Raw genomic sequence first — 9,036 nt, forward strand, 5'->3', positions numbered from 1 at the left:
GGTAAGCGATTACGACCGCCCGTGGACACCTGCAACACCAGAGGGGTTGTGAGTGCGTTTCCGTCTCTGAATTGATTTACTTCATTAAAGAATTTTGAACGTGTATGAAGCACGTTCATCCACTCACGTCTTCAATTGTTTGGTGGAAAAAGAAGTATATTTACATGACACATTTCAATGCATGAAGAGAAAAATCCACAAATTACGATATTGCATGCACTACAATAAATATATAAAAGAAAGTGGGATCCATATAATTCAAGCACATCAATATACAAGGTGCCGCCGCTCTGTGGACGCTTAACAAGGAGTAAACCAGAATCAGAACCAGTATAATTATTTCGGTAAGTTATTCCGCATCTACATTTTTGGTCTATGAACCGGATTCCAAATTTACCTTTAAAATTCTATTTTTCATCCTTGTTGCACACTGAATCGCGGTTTCTTAATTCTGTATCAAAATGTTCCCGTAGGTAATTAATTTATCCAAAGGTACAGTCAGTATAGTAAGTTATTGTTATTGTCTGTTATTTTGTTTACGCGTAGCGTGTGGAATTATTCATCGCGCTACATTATTCATAAATGGATGCGTTACAAATAATATTTTGTAATTTGTAACTGTCATATTGTGTCATAATTTTCACAGGACATTTTTGCATGCAATGTTCGTTATATAATTTTTATGTATTTTAAGTTATAAAATACATTAAAATAAACTGAAAACTACGGGTAAAGTATAAGAGCCCTTAATCCTTGGAGCGTTCTCCGATTTCACGAAATAACGCTCGATAGATGGCGTTGGCGCTCGGTACGCGAGCGCCGGCAACGCGACGCGCGTTTCAATGCAGACTAGAATAATCTTGATAGTTTTCAATATAATTTCAAGCAACATTAATTTTAGTGTTATATGATATCATATGGGCACTCTTTATTTTATTTTATATGCACAGTAGTTTTTTTTATGTACACTACTACTAAGTGTACAGACTACAGAGTGTACTATAACCCTTGCTCTTTATTCTGTCTCTTTCACACCAATGGAAAATGAAGAAGTTAGTAAATGACTGCAGGTATAAATAAAGTATATTAGTGCGATAGAGAGACAGATAGTGTTTCGTTGTCGTATCGTAAACGATTGGCATGTTGGCCACACACTTGCTTGGTGCCTAGCCAAAATACCAATCGTTTGCGTATATTAGTGCGATAGAGAGACAGTAGTGTTTCGTTGTCGTATCGTAAACGATTGGCATGTTGGCTACGCACCCATGATACCTAGCCAAGAAGCCAATCGATTGCGCATATTAGTGCGATAGAGAGACAGATAGTGTTTCCTTGTCGTATCGTAAACGTTTGGCATGTTGGCTACGCACCCATGCTGCCCAGCCAAGATGCCAATCGTTTGTGCATATTAGTACGAGAGAGAGACAGATAGTGTTTCGTTGTCGTATCGATTGGCATGGTGGCTACGCACCCATGCTGCCTAGTCAAGATGCCAATCGTTTGCGCACATTAGTGCTATAGAGTTTCAGTGTTATTTGAAATCGCGTTAGGGTTTGTATTATTATTTATGACCCGAATGAAGTCCATCCAGGTTCTTATGATGGAGTCAGGAGTTGGTCACCAGAACTCCTAATCTACTCATTATAATTCCATCGTGCTTGGGCTCAAAAGATTTGCCCTGACGAACACCATCGATCTAGATGAGGTCCAGGGTCTCATGACGGAGTCAGGAGTTGGTCACCAGAACTCCCCAGAACTCCTAATCTACTCATCATAACTCTATCGAGTTTGGGCTCAATAGATTTACCCTGATGAGCACCATCAATCTAGATGAAGTCCAGGGTCTCATGATGGAGTCAGGAGTAGGTCACTAGAACTCCTAATCTACTCATTATAATTCCATGGTGTTTGGGCTCAAAAGATTTGCCCTGACGAGTACCATCGATCTAGATGAAGTCCAGGGTCTCATGATGGAGTCAGGAGTTGGTCACCATAATTCCTAATCTACTCATCATAACTCCATCGTGTTTGGGCTCAATAGATTTGCCCTCACGAGCACCATCAATCTAGATGATGTTCAGGGTCTCATGATGGAGTCATGAGTTGGTCACTAGAACTCCTAATCTACTCATTATAATTCCATCGTGTTTGGGCTCAAAAGATTTGCCCTGACGAGTACCATCGATCTAGATGAAGTCCAGGGTCTCCTGATGGACTCAGGAGTTGGTCACCAGAACTCGTAATCTATTTATCATAACTCCATCGTGTTTGGGCTCAATAGATTTACCCCGACAAGCACCATCAAATTACCATTATGATGAATAGATTAGGAGTTCTGGTGACCAACTCCTGAGTCCATCATGAGACCCTCGACTTAATCTAGATCGATGGTACTCGTCAGGGCAAATCTTTTGAGCCCAAACACGATGGAGTTATGATGAATAGACTAGGAGTTCTGGTGACCAACTCCTGAGTCCATCATGAGACCCTGGACCTGATCTAGATTGATGGTGCTCGTCAGGGCAACTCTATTGAGCCCAAACACGATGGAGTTATGATGAGTAGATTAGGAGTTCTGGTGACCAACTCCTGACTCCATCATGAGACCCTGGACCTCATCTAGGTCGATGGTGCTCGTCATGGCAAATCTCATGAGCCCAAACACGTTGGAATTATAATGAGTAGATTAGGAGTTCTAGTGACCAACTCCTGACTCCATCATGAGACCCTGGACTTTATCTAGATTGATGATGCTCGTCAGGGCAAATCTATTGAGCCCAAACACGATGAGGTTATGATGAGTAGTTTAGGAGTTCTGGTGACCAACTCCTGACTCCATCATGAGACCCTGGACCTCATCTAGATCGATGGTGTTCATCAGGGCAAATCTATTGAGCCCAAACACGATGGAGTTATGATCAGTAGATTAGGAGTTCTGGTGACCAACTCCTGACTCCATCATGAGACCCTGGACCTCATCTAGGTCGATGGTGTTCGTCAGGGCAAATCTATTGAGCCCAAACACGATGGAGTTATGATGAGTAGATTAGGAGTTCTGGTGACCAACTCCTGACTCCATCATGAGACCCTGGACCTCATCTAGGTCGATGGTGTTCGTCAGGGCAAATCTATTGAGCCCAAACACGATGGAGTTATGATGAGTAGATTAGGAGTTCTGGTGACCAACTCCTGACTCCATCATGAGACCCTGGGCCTCATCTAGATCTATGGTGCTCGTCAGGGCAAATCTTTTGAGCCAAAACACGATGGAATTATAATGAGTAGATTAGGAGTTCTAGTGACCAACTCCTGACTCCATCATGAGACCCTGGACTTTATCTAGATTGATGGTGCTCGTCAGGGCAAATCTATTGAGCCCAAACACGATGGCGTTATGATAAGTAGATTAAGAGTCCTGGTGACCAACTCCTGACTCCATCATGAGACCCTGGACCTCATCTAGATCGATGGTGTTCGTCAGGGCAAATCTTTTGAGCCCAAACACGATGGGATTATAATGAGTAGATTAGGAGTTCTGGTGACCAACTCCTGACTCCATCATGAGAACTTGGACTTCATCCGGGTCAAAAATAATAATGCAAATGCAAACCCTAACGTAATTTCAAGTAAAAATGCGTTTTTCAGAAAATCGCAGCCAAATAACACTAGACCCTACTCATAGTGTTGTGTTCCTGCCGGTGAGTAAGGTTGCCAGAGCTCAACGAGGGGCGGGAGGGGGTTAGAGTCGGCACCGCGCATGTAACTCCTCTGGAGTTGCAGGCGTACATAGGCTACGGATACTGCTTACCATCAGGCGGGCCGTAAGCTTGTTTGCCACCGACGTAGTATAAAAAAAAGGACCACTGAAAATCCATCAATAAGCGAGAGTCTGTTAAGCATAGTGTAAAAAATGAACTTTTATTAAGATTTTCTAATCGCAGTATATAGCACTTCTCGGAACTCCGTAGCTGATTACGATCGCAACGAATGCCTGACAATCGAGCACAGGTCCATCCTCTAAGCGCGCTCCGCGCGGACTGAGAGCGGGGCGTCGCTGCTGCGTGATTTATACGTGTTTTAAAAAAATATAAATTTACGGCAATGTAGGTCCCATAGTTATGATTTTTTTTTTATAGGTTAACATAAAGTTACAGTTTGCTATAATATTATTTTTAAAGCAAAATATGCGTACAAATTGCGGAAAAAAAATATAATAAAACACTGTTTTCGCCAAAAAAATGAAGAAAACTCGGAAGGTATTTTATCAGTTTTTTCAAATGAATCTTCGATTGTTAATCATTCCAGCCCCTCGTACGAGATATGTTGAATCAAATTGTAGTCATTCATGTACCAAATGATTCTTGTTTACAGCAAAATTGAGAACCGAAACGCCACATCTCACTGCAAAATTTGGAAAAGACTCCCAAAAAAACTCATTAAAAAAGAGGTTTAAAAGAGAAAATGAAAATTTGAACTGTTGGAGCCGCTAGTTTAGGAAACGATTATTTAAGTACGTTACCAGTTTTTGAATAAATACTAATAGTTACGTCGTAATCTTGAATGAAAAAGGAAGCATTTTACAAAATACGCTCGTCTGTAGGAATAATTAACCTATTGCTAAAGTTATACTTGTATTAAGGTATCATACAAGCGTAACGTTCGTAATTACTTCATTTTCCTTCGACTTGTATTAAGATAGTATTCAAGTTGAATACAATACATAATTATTGAAGTGTTTGTGTATTTTAGGCACTTATTCATATTTTTTCGTGCTGTCATAGTAACAACTAGGTAACCATGGTAACGGTAAATGTCAAGGCAAACATCATACAACGTTACACATTGAAAACTCAAAACCTATAATTAATAGAAACGAGTCCGTCCTTCACCTAAGGATGATAGTGAAGCTAGCACAAGTTCATCTGTGAGGCACAACGGTGCCTCCATATGTGATCATTCGGCATTGAGACAGACTAAATCACCCTCGACGAAAATTCTCGCCAATGCTAAGGTGCTAGCTAGTGGGCGTAACGGCAAGGACAAGGGCTTGAGATGTCTGCTGGATCCAGGATCACAGAAATATTACTTTACGTTACATTGAAGTGCTGCAAGAATTTAGGTCTTCCTGTACAGAGCAGCCCCATCACTTCAATAAATGGATTAGGGGAAACAACCATAACGCTGGTCCTTTATATTGTATACCTGTTCGACGAAGGGGTGTGAAGAGTCAAAAGGTTTATTTGTGCTTATTCACATGTCTTACAACGCGAGGAATTCATTTCTTATAAGTACAGCAAGTTTTATGTCAGCATTTAAGCGGTTTTTATCCAGACGTGGTCCTGTTAAATATACAGCGATTGCGGAACCAACTTCCAGTGAGCCAATACATATTTGCAAGAACTGAAGTTCTGCATGTCATCAAATTTGCCCCCTAAAATCCGATGTCTGCACATCATCATCATCGTGATAATAATATGAATGGCCATAATTGAAAATATGGGGGAGTACCTTCAGTTAAGTTTGGGTGGGAACAGTATTACCTGGTATTTATTCAAATCCGCGAGACGAGGGAATGTCCAATAAAAATGCAAAGATGGCAGCTATTCTTTCTGGGGAGTGACTAAATCGCCGTGTTAGGGGTGGGGTCACAGTACATATCTTTGTTCTTACTACATAAAAAACAAATCTAAACAATATAAACAGATTTTATGTGACACACCTAACTGTTATTATAGTTGAAATTTTCTGAGATGATTTTTAGGGTTCCGTACCCAAAGGGTCAAACGGGACTAATACAGAGACTCCGCTGTCCGCCCGTCCGTCCGTCCGTCCATCTATCACCAGGCTGTATGTCATGAACCGTGATAGTTAGCCAGTTGAAATTTCTACAGATTACCTATGTATTTCTTTTGCCGCTATAACAACAAATACTAAAAAAAGAATAACATAAATATTTCTTTCGAATCTCGAGATTCTCATCCAATCACCGAAGTTAAGCAACGTCGGGCGGGGTCAGTACCTACTTGGATGGGTGACCGTTTTTATAGATAATGGTATGTACGGAACCCTTCCTGTGCGAGTCCGACTCGCACTTGGCCGATTTTTTGACATCGTCCTGGGTCGTCCTATTCGTATTTTGTCAAGTTCTTAAATTCGACTTATTCTGCTTTCATCAGCTATTCTTCATTCGTAAGTTTCGTTGTTAGTCTTATTTTTTGTTATTCTGGCTCATTTCGGTTTTCAGATAGGCTGTATTTTAGGTGGTGTTCGACCGAAGTTTTGGTTTCGGCAAGTTACCTTCGATTGCAGTTTCCGTTTCGGCAAAAAATCCTGATTTGGTCTCAACTACATAATGTACAGGATGTTTTTTTTTAATTAAAAGAGGTAATATTGAGCCATTCCTAATATGGGACCCACCGCGAAATCACGAAAAAAATGGACTGTTGTGTGTGTGTCATACATTTGGCTGGTGGATATTTTCCATGGGAGAGCCAAAATTTTTTTCGCGATTTCGGGATTGGTTCCATGGTAAAAGTTGCTCAGTATGACCTTTATATTCACACCACAAAATATTGCACGTAAGTAAAAAGTTGCCTGTATAACTCTTGCATTCTATATATAATAAATTGAGTGACGTCTTTGCTCGCCACTCGCCAGCAGTGTCGCCCCGCCCCGCTCGCACTACTATTTTTAACTCCCTTTTCTCCGACTCCTGGGGGCCTACCGCGAAAATCGAAGTTCGTCAATTGCGGGCATTTTTCTCTTTCACTCTAATTACGTCTTCATGAGAGTAATAGAGAAAGATCTCCGCAATTTGCGAATTTCGGTTTTCGCGGTAGGCCCCCTGATTTGAAGTGCTTCCGTAATTGCCTCACCAATAAGTCGATAGGGGCTTATTGCGCTAAATCAATCGTCTATCACTTTATTCCTTTCTTCATTTAATTAGATTCTGATTTATGTTGATGAAATGATTAAGAATCCGATCCAAGAAATAATATATTATTTCTTTATTACACCTCACACATTTAGCTTAAACGATCAATACATTTCGGAACATGAGTGATATTAGGTACCTGTACAATTTGGGACAGTTTTTAGTGAAAATTAATGGCGAGTAAAAAAAAATTAGTGAAATAAAGTCACATCACAAACAAGCTTATCCGAAAAGTACATACCTAGTTTTTATAAAACAAACGGCTTAATTCGACCAAGTTATAATCACATTTTATTTGTTTGTTTATTATAACTATGTATATGTTTTTTAAAGCGAAAGCTATTAGTACATTACGATACAAGTGCGAAAAATAGGAAATTCGAAACAAATGGCGATAATTTCGCACTATTGCGGCAAAGTAGCACCATGTGTACTGTAAAATATATTATGCTGAAGCGATCGACATCAAATGCAAAGTGATTTGATAAGATTTACTTAGTGGAAACCGTTTTCACCCGAAGTAGAAATTTGATCAAAAATGGATGTTTGGGATCGCAAAGCTATTCTTCCCTCTTAAGGGTCGCCGGTGTCATATAAAATATAGTGGACCATGTAATAAGTAATAAACCAAACATAATAGAAAATATAATACAAATACCTATAATAATCCAAAAGTATTACCTGGCTAAAACAAACAAAACAGTTAAGGCTCACAATAAGATAACAAAAATAAATTCACATATTCTTTATAATATTTGTAGTTATTAAAAAGAATGACTTACGACAATTAAAATTTTTGAAACAAAAACTATAAACTAATAAAAATTAAAACGAAAACGGCATAAAACTCCCAAGTAAGAGACGTAATAAGAAAGGTCCCACCGAGATTTGAACTCGGATCGTTGGATTCAGAGTCCAAAGTGCTAACCATTACACCATGGGACCGCTCGGAAGCTCGGTCGAAAGTTAGGATCGGTATCCGCGTGGGCTCTAGTACGCATGACCTAGTTTATCTCTTTCATACATCGCGTCGTCACACTCGCGCCCTAGAGGAGCGCGCTTTCGAAAGCACGCTGTATTTATTTTGCGATGATTTGCCCATGATCTAAACGTTATTTTAATTCCATTACTAAAACATATACCTATGTAAGTACAGTCGAATTCACAAACACATTTACAAGCAAGCCAACAAATTAAGGTCGTGTAAATATATTAGCGTCGTTTCCAAGCAAAAGTCTCACTTTGTCGCTTACCTTAAGGACGCTTCGACAGGTTATTCGTATGAACTGTATAAAGATACAAGTAAATCTTGTCCGTATATCGTAATCGACAAAGTGAGACGTTTGACACATATTTGTAACCATTGGCTTGTTAAAATGTTTGTGAGAGTTGTGCAATATGCAGAAGATTTTTATTCCTTTTTTAGTTTTCCTGCGGTGGTATTATGGTCGTATTTTTGTCACTTGTTATGTCATGCGTCATTTTCGCACTTACATACTTGTTAGAACGTGACAGGCATGATGACAGGTGATAAAAAACGACCATCTCAGCCCTACTGAAACATTACAAAATGAGCAATTTTAACTTATCGCCGCATAATAGTAGTAGTAAAAACACTTCCTAGCAGTGATATGATGCAACAATTCTCGGGCAAATTATCGATAAACGACTCACTCCTTATCTCATAAACAGACTGTGGGGGCTACTCTTAGATTTAGGTCAAAAGCTTATTAGTTTTGACAAAAAAAATTTGATTGGGTAGATAGTGTATTTGTGGTCCAATAATTTTGTAAAAAGATTCTAAAAGTATTTTTTCCCGAGTCTTCTTTGAATAAAACTTAGTAGATAAAGACTTCATACAACCTTCCGACTTATGACCCATATAAAAGAAAAATTCATTTTAGAACGCCATTTGACTTTGTCCATATTCTTTCACTGATATCAAAAAATGGCGCCATCTAATAGAGCGTAGGCCAAAGGTTATGAGTGTTATGACACCACCGCTCGAAAGGATGCCGCCATAACTGTGGCAGTAAATGTACTGTGGCTACAAAGTTTTCTTTGACAATCCACCTCTATTTCAAATCTTTGATAACATGACA

General features: G+C 39.5%; 1 non-coding gene across 1 annotated transcript; it reads right to left on the reverse strand.

The window, feature by feature from the left end:
• Positions 1-7,807: 7,807 nt before the first annotated feature.
• On the reverse strand, positions 7,808-7,879 carry Trnaq-cug (transfer RNA glutamine (anticodon CUG)). The gene has a single exon. It is a non-coding gene; the product is annotated as a tRNA-Gln (tRNA).
• Between the last annotated feature and the right edge of the window lie 1,157 nt (positions 7,880-9,036).

This window comes from Cydia pomonella, chromosome 14 (assembly GCF_033807575.1).
Source record: "Cydia pomonella isolate Wapato2018A chromosome 14, ilCydPomo1, whole genome shotgun sequence".
Taxonomy (NCBI): Eukaryota; Metazoa; Arthropoda; class Insecta; order Lepidoptera; family Tortricidae; genus Cydia; species Cydia pomonella.